The sequence below is a fragment of the Pan troglodytes genome, chromosome 4, assembly GCF_028858775.2.
Source record: "Pan troglodytes isolate AG18354 chromosome 4, NHGRI_mPanTro3-v2.0_pri, whole genome shotgun sequence".
NCBI classification, from domain to species: domain Eukaryota; kingdom Metazoa; phylum Chordata; class Mammalia; order Primates; family Hominidae; genus Pan; species Pan troglodytes.
The window spans coordinates 70,831,261-70,847,421 of NC_072402.2; the positions used below are offsets into that span (position 1 = coordinate 70,831,261).

General features: G+C 35.7%; 1 protein-coding gene and 1 pseudogene across 1 annotated transcript in view; one reads left to right on the forward strand and one right to left on the reverse strand.

The window, feature by feature from the left end:
* Positions 1–16,161, reverse strand: part of FBXO4 (F-box protein 4) — a 128,204-nt gene that overhangs the window by 66,681 nt on the left and 45,362 nt on the right. The gene's annotated exons all lie outside the window — the stretch shown is intronic.
* LOC737258 (bifunctional methylenetetrahydrofolate dehydrogenase/cyclohydrolase, mitochondrial-like) lies at positions 5,778–7,003 on the forward strand (annotated as a pseudogene).

Genomic DNA, 16,161 nt, shown 5'->3' on the forward strand with positions numbered 1-16,161 from the left:
CCAGAATTCTATCCCTAGCAATAATATCTTTCAAATAGAAAAATAAAGACTTTCTAAAACAAACAAAAACTAGGAGAATTCATTGCCACCAGGTTTATATACTACATAAATGTTAAAGAAAATTTTTCAGGCAGAATTTTAATGGGTCTAAAAGATAATCAGCTATTTAAAGCAAAAATATTAGCTTTAACCCATTATCAACCCATTATGTATTAATAGCATATGTAAAAGTAAAAAGAATGACAATAGCAACAAAAGATTGAATGTGTAAAAAGTAATGGGATTGCTGGATCAAATGATAGTCCTGTTTTAAGTTCCTTGAGAAATTGCCAAACTGCTTTCCACAGTGGTTGAACTAATTTACATTCCCACCAACAGTGTATAAGGGTTCTCTTTCTTTTCTCTGAAATCTTGACAACATCTGTTATTTTTACTTTTTTCTTTTCTTTTTCTTTTCTTTTTTTTTTTTTGACAGCATCTCACTGTCTCACCCAGGCTGGAGTGCAGCGGCATGAACACAACTCACTGCAGCCTCAACCTCATGGGTTCAAGCAATCTTCCTCACTCAGCCTCCTGAGTAGCTGGGACCTCAGACATGCACCATGATATCTGGCTAGTTTTTTTTATTATTTTTTGTAGAAACAGGATCTCACCATGTTGCCCAGACTGGTCTCAAACCCCTGGGCTCAAGTAATCCTCTCGCCTCACCATTCCAAAGTATTGGGATTATAGGCATGAGCCTATTTTAATAATAGCCATTCTGATTGTTGTGAGATAATATCTCATTGTGGTTTTGATTTGCATTTCTGTAATGATTAGTAAGGAGGAACATTTTAAATATGCGTGTTGGGTGCTTGTATGCTGTCTTTTGAGAAGTGTCTGTTCATGTCCTTTGCCCATTTTTCAAAGAGTTTGGTTTGATTTTTGCTTATTGTTTAAGTTCCTAATAAATATGAGATATTAGATCTTTGTAAGATGTATATTTCAAAAATATTTTTTCCCACTTTGTAGGTTGTCTGTTTACTTTGCTGATAGTTTCTTTTGCTGTGCAGTAACTCTTTAGATTAATTAAGTCCCACTTGTCAACTTTTGGTTTTGTTGAAACTGCTTTTGGAGTCTTCATCATGAAATCTTTGCCAAGGCATATGACCAGAATGAGATTTCCTAGGTTTTCTTCTTGGGGTTTTTATAGTTTTGGGTCTTACATTTAAGTCTTTAATGCATTTTGAGTTGATTTTTGTATATGGTGAAAGAAAGGGGTCCAGTTTCATCTTCTATTTATGGCTAGCCAGTTATCCAGCACTATTTATTGAATAAGGAGTCCTTTTCCCATTGCTTGTTGTCAGTTTTGTTGAGGATCAGATGGTTGTGTGTGTGTGGCTTTATTTCTGGGTTTTCTAGCCCGTTCCATTGGTTTTATGTGTCTATTTTCTTACCAGTACCATGCTGTTTTGGTTACTGTAGTCTTGTAGTATAGTTTGAAGTTGGGTAATGTGATGCCTCTGGCTTTGTTCTTTCTGCTTAGGATTGCTTTGGCTATTCAGGCTTATTTTTTTGGTTCCATATGAATTTTAGAATAGTTTTTTCTTTAATTCTGTGAAAAATGTCATGGGTGGTTTGATAAGAATAACATTGAACTTGTACATTGCTTTGGACAGTATGGTCATTTTAACAATATTGATTTTCCATTTGTTTGTATTATCTCTGGTTTCTTTCAGCAGTGTTTCTTAATTTGCATTGTGGAAATCTTTCACCTCTCTTGTTAGCTATATTCCTAGGTACTTTATCTATTTCGTGGCTACTGTGAATGGCATTATGTTCTTGATTTGGCTCTCAGTTTGGACACTACTGGTGTATAGCAATGCTACTAATTTTTATACATTGATTTTTGTACCCTGAAACATTACTGATGTTATTTGTCAGTTCTAAGAGCCTTTGGGCAGAGACTATGGGATAGGGTTTTTTAGGTATAGAATTATATATCTTCTGTAAAGGGAAATAATTTTACCTCCTCTCTTCCTATTTGGATGCCTTTCATTTCTTTCTCTTGACTGATTGCTCTGGCTAGGACTTCCATACTATGTTGAATAGAAGTGATGAGAGTGGGCATCCTTGTCTTGTATATGTTCTCAAGGGAAATGCTTCCAGATTTTGCCTGTTTAGTATGATGTTAGCTGTGGGTTTGTCATAAAAGGCTCTTATCACTTTGGGGTATAGAACTGAGAAATTGTGATCCAGGCTTTGAAAAGAGAGTAGAAAGAAGATGTGCATGTTTTTGAAAATACATATTTATAAAATGAAATAAGTAAGAGTGTAAAGAACCTATTCACAATTATTGACAGCCATCTGTACATAAATTCTTTGTAATTTATTTTAATCAATCTATTTCTTCCTTTAATAAACTAAACATAATGTAACAGAGAAGAAAATGATAGAACCAAAACTATAAAATGCTAGAATAGAGAAAGAAACATTTTACCTATTTTAAGATTCATACTAAAATGCACATAATCAGGAAAGAAGATGAGGACACTAGATGATTTATGACCCTATGGAGTGGTCTTTATAATAACAATCAAGGCAATCATTATTTCCAGGAAGATTATCTAGCATATGAAATGCTAGTCATGCATAGAATTATTATTAGGCCAAAAATATTTTTCTTTTATATCTTAATTCTTAGCAGGAAATACACTCCATTAAAAAGTAATCAGTTGACAAAAAGTAATCTGTTAAATTGGTTAATTTTTTATTATCTTGTTTGTACTTTTAAAAAGTATAGTTACAGAAGCAGCACATGTGCACTATAGGAAATTTTTGAATTTAATTGAATCAATTTAATTACCATCAGTGTCCACCAATGCTCATCACCTTAATGTTTACCTTTCCAGGTCTTTATACACATACACACACACACACACACACACACACACACACACACCTCTAGTTTTACATCAATATAAAATTTTATTGTACATACCATTCCTCAATCTGATTTTGTTTTTTTAGTAACTTTCTCTTTCAGTACATTTTATCTCATCTACTGCTGAGACTATGTTCAAAATTCCCCCAGTTGACCCAAAAAATATTACATACAGTTTATTTGTCCATTCAAATATCAAATGTAGGATCCAATCTTGCATTTGGTTTTATATTTGTTAAATTTCTTATAATTGATTACAATCTCTTTTTCATAATACTAACTTTTTAAAAATCCCAAGCCAATTACATTCTGTAGAATATTCCTGAATTTGTCTAGTTGCTTTGCCGTACTATTATTGAACTTGTTAGCCCATATCCTATATTTCCTGTCTATAGTCTATATTCTGTATTGTATATTATGTTAGAAGCTTAATAAATTTAAATTATTTTTGCCAATAACAATTAAAGTGATGGTGTATACTTCATGTAGCATCATACCCAATGTCACATAATATCTGGTTAACCATCATTGGTGGCACTATGACTGATAAATTCTTACACTAAGTTATTTTGTTTTTCCCATCCACTATACAGATAAGCTTTTTTCCTTGTGATTAAAAACTAATCTATTAGGGTTTTTTTTAACAATTAACCAATGACCAGTTTATCATCAATCATTTACTTAATGGTTTTGACACCAATTAATATTTTCCCCTTAATCTAATAATATCATTTGGGCCTGTAAAATTACATTTTCTATAATTTCTTGCATATTTTATAACTGGTTTTCTTCTGTTATACAGAACTTTTTCTCAAATATTAGGAAAATTGGTTAACAGGTGAAGATATAATAAATGGAATTCTCATACACACCTGATGGGAATATTTGTACCACCTCTTTGGAAAACAATCTGCCATTATCTAGCCAAGGTAAAGATATATACAATCTATGACCCAGCATTTCCATTTTAGGTTTAGCATTTTTCAATTTCAGGATACTCCACTTAAAACCAGATATCTACTGCTGTAAATTAGGCATCTATAAGTGCTAATTGAGAACCAAATTCTCAATATTTTAAATGAGAAAAATGATAATGTTTTATATATCAACTCAAAACTTCAACCAATTTTCTAAAACAGAACTAATTCACAGTAAAATGCCTATATATAACAACCAATCATGTTTGGATGTAAAAAGATTTAAATGTTCATTAAATGGTTGCTTTGTATACAGTAACCACAGTACTATGGCCTTTATTGATTCTCAGCTATACCTTTCACAGCATTTACACTTAATGCTATTTAAAATAGAACTCAAGATTTCACTCTTATCCCCACCTTTTTTTCACAACACACACACATTGTTTTGTTTAAAATGTAGTGTTGAGCTTTGGAGGCATGAATGCACATTTTTGTGTGTGTGTAAGACATCAGCAAGTAATATATTGCAAAGACACCTACATTCTGAAGTTTGGATTTTAAAATCCAAGAGGTGTTTCACCAGGAAAATGTTAAGGTGTGCAACTCACCATTTATCCTAAATACATCCACACACATGCATTTGTAGCAGCATTGTTTACAGTAATGAAAAACTGTCAACATCCTCAATGTTCACTTATAGTAGCATGCATGAATTATGAAATATTCATATAATGGGAGAGTATATTAAAAAGAAAATGATATAGCCAAATATTATAGTATGGATTACCTCCAGAAACATGAACCAATACATTCCTGTTCGTTTTAAATTATCTAGTCTGAGATGTTCTATCAGCACAAAATTGATTAAGACATAGGGATACCTCCAGGGTGGAGGGATAGAACTGTAATTAGGGAGAACGGCATGAATAGACTGGATATGTGTTTTGGAATGCTGCCAGTTTTACTTTTTGACTTAGGTTACACAAGTGTTTGTTTTATAAGCACTCATTAAACTACAATATATTTTCATGAACTGTTCTGGAAATGTATATGTTTCAGAGTAAGAAAAGGAAAAAGTGAGTGGAAAAAGTATGCTTAGGTATTAATAAAGGAGATAGGATTGCAGGATGCTGCTAAGGGGCACCAACCCTTGGCTGCTCTATCTGACCGTATGTCAACAAATATATGACAACTGTAGAGTATAAAAAGAAGGTTACCCAAAATAAGACAGGGACAAAACCATTTGCAGAAGATCTTGCACTTAGAAAAACAATACATTTGTTGGATTGGAACTTTATAGATAAGAAAACCTTCAATGTAAATAACACGCTTTAAAAATATCTAGAAGATAAAAACTGAAAGTTTCCATGGGAACAGAATGGGCATTCATAAAATCATAAAATGTAAGAATACCATGAACTGAGGGTTTGTGCAACAAAGCCTGCAATTTTCAAAACATGAGGATGTCAATGAAATTCAAAAGAAATCATTTTCAACAATTAAAAAAAAATTTACATAGAGGGTAATAACTTTGCAGTAATGTATTATTATTACGTATTCTTAAATTTCGGTATGTAACAGAAAAAAAATCGAATACTTAGGCACCAAGACAGAATATTTTTAAAAAAGGTGTTTAATCATTTCATAACTAGTTGAAATTTAGTTTAAAATGAATGTTTTTCAGAACTTTAACAAGGCTGGGACACAAAGGCAAAAAAGTTGAAAAGCATTTGCCCAGCTACTTCTGATTCCCAACGTGTTGCCCCCTGCTGGGAGACTGTGTCACAGCTAATCCCATTAATACTACTTTTCTGCGGAACTTAATTTTTGTAAAAAATTCCACCTTCATTTCCATAAATGAAACGTATCTATCTTCCTTCAACAAAACTTTATTTAAAATCACTGTCAGCCCAGCGCGGGCACCGGCGCGGGCTATGGCTGCGACTTCCCTCATGACAGCGTTGGCCGCCGGCTGATCCAGCCCGCTCAGAGCTGCCGCCTCTGTCCTCGCCCTTTCCACCTCGCGGCAGTTCCTTTGAACTCCCTCGGACGAGCTCTTACTGGTTCCGACAACTCTCACTGCTCTTATGAGCTAAGCTTTTGCACCAACTGAACAGCTGGCCAACCTAAAAATTGTTGCCTTTGCAGTCAGATACTCACTCTTGGTCTGTCAGCTTTGGATGAAGCAGTGGGGTTCTTGGGAAGAACCCATTGCCAACTAAATGAAGCTGTTGTCAGGAAACTGGCCCAGTGGATCAAGCAGGAAGTGCGGCAGGAGGTGGAGGAGTAGGTGGCCTCTGGCAACAAAGGGCCATGCCTGAGCGTGGCTCTGGTCAGCAAAACTCCTGCAAGTCACTGCCATATCCTCAACAAAACCAGGGCAGCTGCAGATGTGGGAATCAACAGTGAGATAATTGTGAAACCAGCTTCAATTTCAGAGGAAGAATTGTTGAATTTAATCAATAAATTGAATAATGATGGTAATGTAGATGGCCTCCTTCTCCACCTGCCTCTTCCAGAGCACATTGATGAGAGAAAGATCTGCAATTCTGTTTTTCCAGATAAGGATGTTGATGGCTTTCATGTAATTAATGTAGGGCGAATGTATCTGGACCAGTATTCCGTATACCAGCTACTCCATGCAGTGTGTGGGAAATAATTAAGCAAACTGGCATTCCAACCCTAGGGAAGAATGTGGTTGTGGCTGGAAGGTCAAAAAATGTTGTAATGCCTATTGCAATGTCACTGCACACAGATGGGGTGCATGAACGTCACGGAGGTGATGCCACTGTTATAATATCTCATTGATATACCCCCAAAGAGCAGTTGAGGAAATACAATTCTTGCAGATATTGTAATATCTGTTGCAGGTGTTCCAAATCTGATCACAGCAAATATGACCAAGGAAGAAGCAATAGCATTGATGTGGGAATAGATACAGTTCAAGATCCTGTAACTGCTAAACCTAAGTTGGTTGGAAATGTGGATTTTAAAGGAGTTAGGCAAAAAGCCAGTTATATCACTCCAGTTTCTGGAGGTGTTGGCCCTATGACAGTGGCAATGCTAATGAAGAATACCATAATTGCTGCAAAAAAAAGTGCTAAGGCTTGAAGAACGGAAAGTGCTGAAGTCTAAAGAGCTTGGAGTAGCCACTAACTAACTCTTGTGTCTTCTATATCACCAAAAGCACTTCAAGCCAGCTCAAGAAACAAAGCAAGCCGAGAGAAATGTGATTTTTTTTTATTTTTTCCACTGAAATGGTTTAAAACGATGCTTTGCATTTATTGAAAGCTTTCATGGGTGTGTGTGACATAGCTCTGCAGTACCTCACCAGGAAGCATTACAGTATCATGCAGGGTCAAGGGATCTACCCAAGAGCAGCCATTAACCTTGTGACTAACGTGGGAGACATTGTCATATTGAGAATGAATGCTTAACTTTGTCAAGCCACCTCTGTTAAAAATTTGCCTTTTCTAGGATTGCACTTCTCTAGTGCTATTCCTATAAGCATTGATAATCATTTTAGGTACCAAACCTTTTGAGTTCAACTCGTCAAACCAGAGGAAAAATTAGGGAAAAGATGAAAAAGAAAAAAATGGTAGTAACTGAGTAGAAAGAAAAAAATAATCTATATACGTATCGATTGGTAACCAGGTCTGTCTAAGTAGAACTGAACCGGCTAGGAAAAAAATAAAAACTACATGTTAATCATTTTCCTAAGTTGTCTTTTTGAGGTTTAGTCAGTCATTGGGAAAGTGTTAAGGATTGTTCCTTGCTTTTAGTCCTCATTTTATGTATGTTACCCCTTAGTAAGATCTGCCCACTTTAGTTTTCTAGGATTTAAAGGCTTATTTTATAAATTATTCATGTGTATTGTCATACTTGGCTTTTGCTATACAGTTTAACTTCATTGTTAAAGTTTTGTATTGTTAGGGAATATCTGTATAGTTTCTTTGGTGTAACTTTTTTTAATTATAAGTAGGATTATTTTTATTTTTTATTATACTTTAAGTTTTAGGGTACGTGTGCACAACGTGCAGGTTAGTTACATATGTATATATGTGCCATGTTGGTGTGCTGCACCCAGTAACTCATCATTTAACATTAGGTATATCTCCAAATGCTATCCTCCCCCCTGCCCCCACCCCACAACAGGCCCTGGTGTGTGATGTTCCCCTTCCTGTGTCCATGTGTTCTCATTGTTCAATTCCCACCTATGAGCGAGAATATGCAGTGTTTGGTTTTTTGTCCTTGTGATAGTTTGCTGAGAGTGATGGTTTCCAGCTTCATCCATGTCCCTACAAAGGACACGAACTCATCATTTTTAATGGCTGCATAGTATTCCATGGTGTGTGTCCCACATTTTCTTAGTCCAGTCTATCATGGTTGGACATTTGGGTTGGTTCCAAGTCTTTGCTATTGTGAATAGTGCCACAATAAACATACGTGTTCATGTGTCTTTATAGCAGCACGATTTATAATCCTTTGGGTGTATACCCAGTAATGGTATTTCTAATTCTAGATCCCTGAGGAATCGCCACACTGACTTCCACAATGGTTGAACTAGTTTACAGTCCCACCAACAGTGTAAAATTATTCCTATTTCTCCACATCCTCTCCAGTATCTGTTGTTTACTGACTTTTTAATGATCGCCAGTCTAACTGGTGTGAGATGGTATCTCATTGTGGTTTTGATTTGCATTTCTCTGATGTCCAGTGATGATGAGCATTTTTTCATGAAATAAAAGAAGATACAAACAAATGGAAGAACATTCCGTGCTCATGGGTAGGAAGAATCAATATAGTTAAAGTGGCCATACTGCCCGAGGTAATTTATAGATTCAATGCCATCCCCATCAAGCTACCAATGACTTTCTTCACAGAACTGGAAAAAAATACTTTAAAGTTCATATGGAACCAAAAAAGAGCCCACATTGCCAAGTAAATCCTAAGCCAAAAGAACAAAGCTGGAGGCATCATGCTACCTGACTTCAAACTATACTGCAAGGCTACAGTAACAAAAACAGCATGGTACTGGTACCAAAACAGAGATATAGATCAATGGAACAGAACAGAGCCCTCAGAAATAATGCTGCATGTCTACAACCATCTGATCTTTGACAAACCTGAGAAAAACAAGAAATGGGGAAAGGATTCCCTATTTCATAAATGGTGCTGGGAAAACTGGCTAGCCATATGTAGAAAGCTGAAACTGGATCCCTTCCTTACACCTTATACAAAAATTAATTCAGGATGGATAAAAGACTTAAATGTTAGACCTAAAACCATAAAAACCCTAGAAGAAAACCTAGGCAATACCATTCAGGACATAGGCATGGGCAAGGACTTCATGTCTAAAACACCAAAAGCAATGGCAACAAAAGCCAAAATTGACAAATGGGATCTAGTTAAACTAAAGAGCTTCTGCACAGCAAAAGAAACTACCATCAGAGTGCACAGGCAACCTACAGAATGGGAGAAAATTTTTGCAATCTACTCATCTGACAAAGGGCTAATATCCAGAACCTACAATGAACTCCAACAAATTTACAAGAAAAAAAAAACAACCCCATCAACAAGTGGGCAAAGGATATGAACAGACACTTCTCAAAAGAAGACATTTATGCAGCCAACAGACACATGAAAAAATGCTCATCATCTTTGATGTATCTTAAAATCTATTTTTGAAAAAAAAAAAACACTTGGCTTGAAAATCATTTTGTGGCTTGGATAAGTATGCAAGTTACTTTTCCACCAAAGAATTTTCAGCAGCTGCCTGCTTTTCTGTGATGTATCCTGTTGACTTTTCCAAAATATTTTTAAGAGTTTGAGTTAATATTGAATTTAATCAGACTTTCTGATTAAAGGTTTTTTTTTTATTAAAACACATCTGTCTGCTGTGGTATGAAAAAAAGAGAAATCACTCTAAGTTGTTAATAAGGTGAAGATGCCTATGATATACTTTCAAGTAAAGTAAAAAAAATCAATCTCTTTTTGCATTTACAAAGAAAGCAATAAAATGGCAAACCATATATTATCAATTGGCATTGGATTATTCAGAGTACAAGAAAGACTAAAATCTGAAATATTTTAAAGTAATTTTAACAACAAATGTTCAAGGCTGGATACATGAGCAATGAAAATATATTTGAAAATTACATCTTTCTAGATATTTGCTTTTGTTTACTACTCATAATTAAAGAGTCAACATCAGAGGAATTTCCTTATTTCAATGATGCTGCCATCACTCAAAATCAATTTTGAATTGCTTGTGTAATATTGCCTTCAAAAGGTACCTAGAAGAAGCATAAAAAATCATCCTGACTGGTCTGAGTGCAATGGTGTGTATAACTAACCGATCACAACCAGTTGCAGATTTATTTGTTCTTTTTCCACACCCACTGCTTCAGTTGACTAGCCTTTAAAAAAAAAATTCCAATTATTTCATTACAGTTGACCTGTGAACCATGTAGGTTTAAACTGCACAGGTCCACTTATACATGGATTTTATTCCATCTCTGCTACCCCAAGACATCAAGACCAACCCTTCCTCTTCCTGCTCCTCCTTGGCCTACTCAATATGAAGACAATGAAGATGAAGAATTTTATGATGATTCACTTCCACTTAATGGATAGTAAATATATTTTCCCTTTCTTGTGATTTTCTTGATAACATTTTATTTTCTCTAGTTTTTTAATTGTAAGAATACAAGACAAAATACATATACAAAATATATGTTAATTGACTGTTTACATTATCAGTAAGACTTCTGGTCAAAGTAGGTTATTAGTAGCTAAGTTTTCGGAAAGATGTTTGACAATGTGGGGGATCAGCCCTAACCCTCACGTTGTTCAAGAGTCAACTGTACAAAAAACATAATTAATCACCACCATTATTTACAAACGGTTTTGAATGTCACTCTTATTTTAGAGCAGATGTAATTTTGGAATTAGTGAAAGATTTCCTACCACCGAAGATATTTAAAAAAAGATTAATACCGCCAATATATTCTAAAAGAATAATTTCAAAAACATTTTTAATCAACATATATAGCATATATATTATGTGTAGTGTGTGTATATATAGTATATATATTATATATGTGTGTGTATATATGTTGAAAGAGAAAAATGATCATTTATATGTAAACTATCAGGTATTACCTTCTGCTTAGAATGTAAAAAGTCACAAGAAAATGTCATTCCCAACCTAACAACAGTAACCAGCCAGATAATACGTAAAGTCATGGTTTGAAAAAAATTTATCAGAGTGCTAAGAATGAGGGATAAAACCTAATGACTTAAAATCCAAAAAGTTACACACCTCTCTTTGGAGTGAAGAAATCTAACAGTTTCTGTCATTTTTGGTGAATCCGTGGAAAAGGGAGAAAGCTGTCAGATAAATGGGAAATGAGAAAACTGATGAACGTTTAAGGAATTTTTATTGACCAAGTGTGGGATGGCATGATGATTTGGAGTCCCCAGAACAGAGAGTATGCCACTTGCCAACACTTTTCAGAGGCATTCACAGAGTACTCATGAGAAATATTGGGCCGGGGTAGGAATGCTAAGAGAAACTTTCAAGTGTTTGAACTTCACACCGAGTACAAGGTAGGAGGCACTTACCTTTGGTGGAAGAGGGTCAGGAATACTGGAAGAGACTTGCCGCACTGACACACAGTGTGCAGGACCTCATGAAATCTAAGGGCAAGGCATAAGAACGAAGATAAACCCTCTGGGCTTTACACTGAGTAAAAGACAGTGATGACCTGTGGCTAAGAGAAGAGCAGGAAAGCTAAGATAAACTCTCCTCTGACATGCAAGTGTAGGGGGATTGCTGGAGTCTTCAGGCAACACAAAAACCTGAACAAAATTCTCTAGGCACTCAGGGACCCCACTGATGCATTGGTTGATTTTGGTGGAAGCTAAGGCAGGATAGCTAATAAGAATCCCTCTGAGATGCAGACAAGCAGGGACTGAGAAAGACTGAAAGCAAAACAAAAAAATGGAAACAAATTCTTCAGATGCTCAGGTCCCAAATCTAGCTAAAACGAAGGCACAGATCCCATTCCCAAATTATTTGCAGCCTGTGGTAAAATAAGTCTAAAGAAACTTTCATATGCATATATCAAAACATAATCAAAATGGCAGAGTAGGAGGTACCAGCCTTCATTCACCTACAAATAAACAAATACAGACAGCTAGCCACAAACCAAAATATCCCAGAGAAGTCTGAAAGGCCCACTAAAGAGTCTGTGGCAACAGAGTGGAGCAAAAATACTGGGAATATGCACATAGAAAAGATTGCTGGTGAAATTAGCATACTTGAGATGCCAGGAGAGAGCAAGGAACAAAGAAGAAAGACAAAGGCTGTTGCTATCAGTTGCATGGCAGGAACCATTGAGTTTCCTAGCAGTCCGCTCCATAGGGGACACTGGCTACTTTTGCCACCAAGGCAACAAACAGCTGTTCTTGTCCAGGAACGCCAGAAAAGGAGATGTGTCTGCACACTTCTCCACCACCCAAGAAGCTGACACCTCTCCCAACCATACAAGTGCCCTGCCCATAAGCCATATTGAACTAGTTAGCACTCTGGGACCCAGAGCCAAACTCTTTCTGCACATAGTTTCATTCCAGGTACTGACTTAGATACCATAGAGATCTTGTCTCTACCTTGACTTCAGAGCCACTTTAACTCTGCATAAGCCTGTGCTCCCATGCTTAACTCTGTGGCTTCTGCACAAGCACCTGCACGTCACATGCTGTTACTGACAGGGGAGCAGGGGTCCCTGAGCCCTAGACACCTGTGCCATTATCATTCTGGATTCCAGAACCATAGTCCCTCCAGGCATGCTCATGCGTTAGGCCTCAACTTCGTGACTACTCCATGAGCACCATGATCAGACACCAGTGCCACTGCCAACTTGAGTGGGACTGCAAAGTAGACCCAGTGTGAAGAGGAATCTCTTCAGCCACAACTTCCCCAGTGAGAGAAAAAAAGATTGGGAGGACCTTAGCAGCCATCACCATCAAACACTGCAATGACTTTCACTGCCACTATGGATATCCACACCATTGGCCACTGAAGATGCCTGTAACCTTCATCAACATTGACCTCAGCAGACAGGGATGTTGAGGTGAATACACAGCTTTGACCCCATTGGTGACAAATCACTGCACCCCACGCAGAAACGGCCTCTGACCTCCCTATAGGGAGAGATCTTTCCACAGAAAAATTAGCATGTAAAGTAAGGAAGAGGAGAATACTCCACCAAATCTGCAGACATCAATAGAAGGCAAGAAGAAACAAAACAACCAAGGAGACATAACACCATCAAAAGAACACAATTTTTCAGTAACTACCCCAATGAAGATATATGAACTCCAAATGTAAATATTCAAATTTGCCTAATAAATAATTCAAAATTATTATTTTAAGGAAATTCCATAAACTTCAAGAAAATACAGAGAAATAATACAATAAAATTTAAAAAAAGACCAAAATAAAAAATTTATCAAAGAGATTAAAATTGTAAACAAAAACAAACAGAAATTCTGGAGCTGAATATCACAATGAATGAAATGAAAAATGCAATAGAGAACATCAACACCAGAATAATTCACCATGATCAAACAATAAATGTGATATAATACATTAACAGAATAAAGGACAAAAACCATATAATCATCTCAATTAGTGCAGAAAAGGCACAAACAAAATTCAACATCCTTTCATCATAAAACTCCCAACAAATGAGATATATAGAAGAAATGTACCTCAACACAATAAAGACCATATATGAGAAGCCCACAGCTAATATCGTACTCAATGGTGAAAAGTTGAAAGTTTTTCCTCTAAGATCAGAAGTAAGACAAGAATGTTCATTATTGACATTTCTGTTCAATATAGTACTGGAATTTATAGACAGAGCAAGCTAGACAAAAGAAAAATAAAGGCATCCAAATCAGAAAGAAAAAAGTTAAATTATTTCTGTTCATAGATTACATTATATATAGAAAACCCTAAGGACTCTGCCAAAAAAAAACTGTTAAAACTAATAAATTCAATAAAGTTGCAGAATACAAAATCAACATACAGAAATCAGTAGTATTTCTATACGTTAACAAAAAGCTGTAAATAAAAAAATCAAGAAAACAATTCCATTAATTATAGCCACCAAATAAATAAAATACTTAGGGATATATTCACCTAAGAAGGTGAAAGATCTGTACACAGAAAACTATAATACGCTAATGAAGAAAATTGAACAATGCACAAATAAATAAAAAGATATCCCATGTTAATGGATTGGAAGAATTAATGTTTTTAAAATGCCCATTCTACCCAAAGAGATCTACACATTCAAAAAAATCCCTATACAAATTCCAATGACATTTTTCATAGAAATAGAAAAAAAAATCCTAAAATTTATATGAAACCACAAAAGACTGAATAGCCAAAGCAATATTGAGCAAAAAGAACAAAGCAGGAGGCATCACACTACCTTATTTCAAAATCTACTAGAGAATTATAGTAATTAAAACAGCATGGTACTGGCATAAAAATAGACACCTTGACCAATGAAGCAGAATAGAGAGTCCAGGAATAAATCCGCAAATTTATTGTCAATTTTTGGCAAAGATGTCAAGAACTCACAATAGGGAAGAGTTTCTTCAATAAAGACTGAATTTTCACATGCAGAAAAATGAAAATAGACCATCATCTCAAAGCACATGCAAAAATTGATCTAAAATGGATTAAAGACAAATATAATACCAAAAACTATAACACTACTAGAAAAAAATGGAGGGAAAGCTCCATGGCATTTATCTAGGCAAGGACTTTTTAAAATACGGCCCTAAAAGCACAGGCAACAAGAAGATAAATAGAATTCTACCAAAGTGAAAAACTTTCACAAAACAAAGAAAAAAAGTCAACAGAGTAAAGAGACAACCTATGGGATGGGAGAAAATATCTGAACACCATAGATCTCATAAGGAGTTAATACCCAAAAGATATAAGAAACTCAAACAATTCAATAGTAAGAAAACAAATAACCTGACTTGAAACTGAGCAAAAAACTTGAACTGACATTTCTCAAAAGAAGATATACAGATGGCTAATGGGTGTATAAAAAACGCTCAACACCACTAATCAGAGAAATGCAAATAGAACTACAGTGAGAGATCACCTCACATCTGTTAGAATGGCTACTATCAAGAAGAAAAAAGATAACAAATGTAGGTGAGGATGCAGAGAAAAGAACTTTTGTATGTTGTTGGTTGGAATGTAAATTAGTACAGTCATTATGAAAACCGGTATGGCATTTCCTTAAAAATATAAAAATAGAACTACCATATGATCCAGCAATCCTGCTACTGGATCTGTATCCAAAGGATATGAAATCAGTATGTCAAAGAGATATTTGCACTCCCTTATTTGTCGCAGCATTATTTACAACAGCCAAAATGTGAAATCATCCTAAGTCCATCAACAGATAAACGAATTTAAAAAAATTCTATGTGTATATACAATGGAATACTGTTCCATTCTTTGAAAAGAAGGAAATCTTGTTATTTGTGATAACATGGATGAACCTGGAGTACATTATATTAAGTGAAATAAGCCAAATGCAGAAAGACAAATACTGCATGATCTCACTTACATGTGGAATGTAAAAAAGCCAAATTTATAAAAACAGAGTTAAATGGTGGTTACCAGAAGAAGGGGGATGGTGAGATTGGGGAGATGTTGGTCATAGGACACAAAATTTCGGTTAGACAAGAGGAATGAATTCAAGAGCTCTATTGTACTCATGTTTACTACAATTAATAACAACTTATTGTATACCTAAAAATTGCTGGCTGGCAGGGCGGCTCACGCCTATAATCCCAGCACTTTGGGAGGACAAGGTGGGCGATCACGAGGTCAGGAGATCGAGACCATCCTGGCTAACACGGTGAAACCCTGTCTCTACTAAAAGTACAAAAAAATTAGCCAGGTGTGGTGGCGGGCGCCTGTAGTCCCAGCTACTCAGGAGGCTGAGGCAGGAGAATGGCGTGAACCCGGGAGGCGGAGCTTGCAGTGAGCTGAGATTGCGCCACTGCACTCCAGCCTGGGTGACAGAGCGAGACTCCGTCTCAAAAAAAAAAAAAAAAAAAAAAAAAAAATTTGTTAACAGACTAGATTTGAGAATTCTTAACATAAAAAATAAGTATGTGAGATAACGTATATGTTAAATAGCTTGATTTAGCCATTCTACAATGCATATATATATTAAAACATCTTATTGTGCCCCATAAGCATATATAATTTTA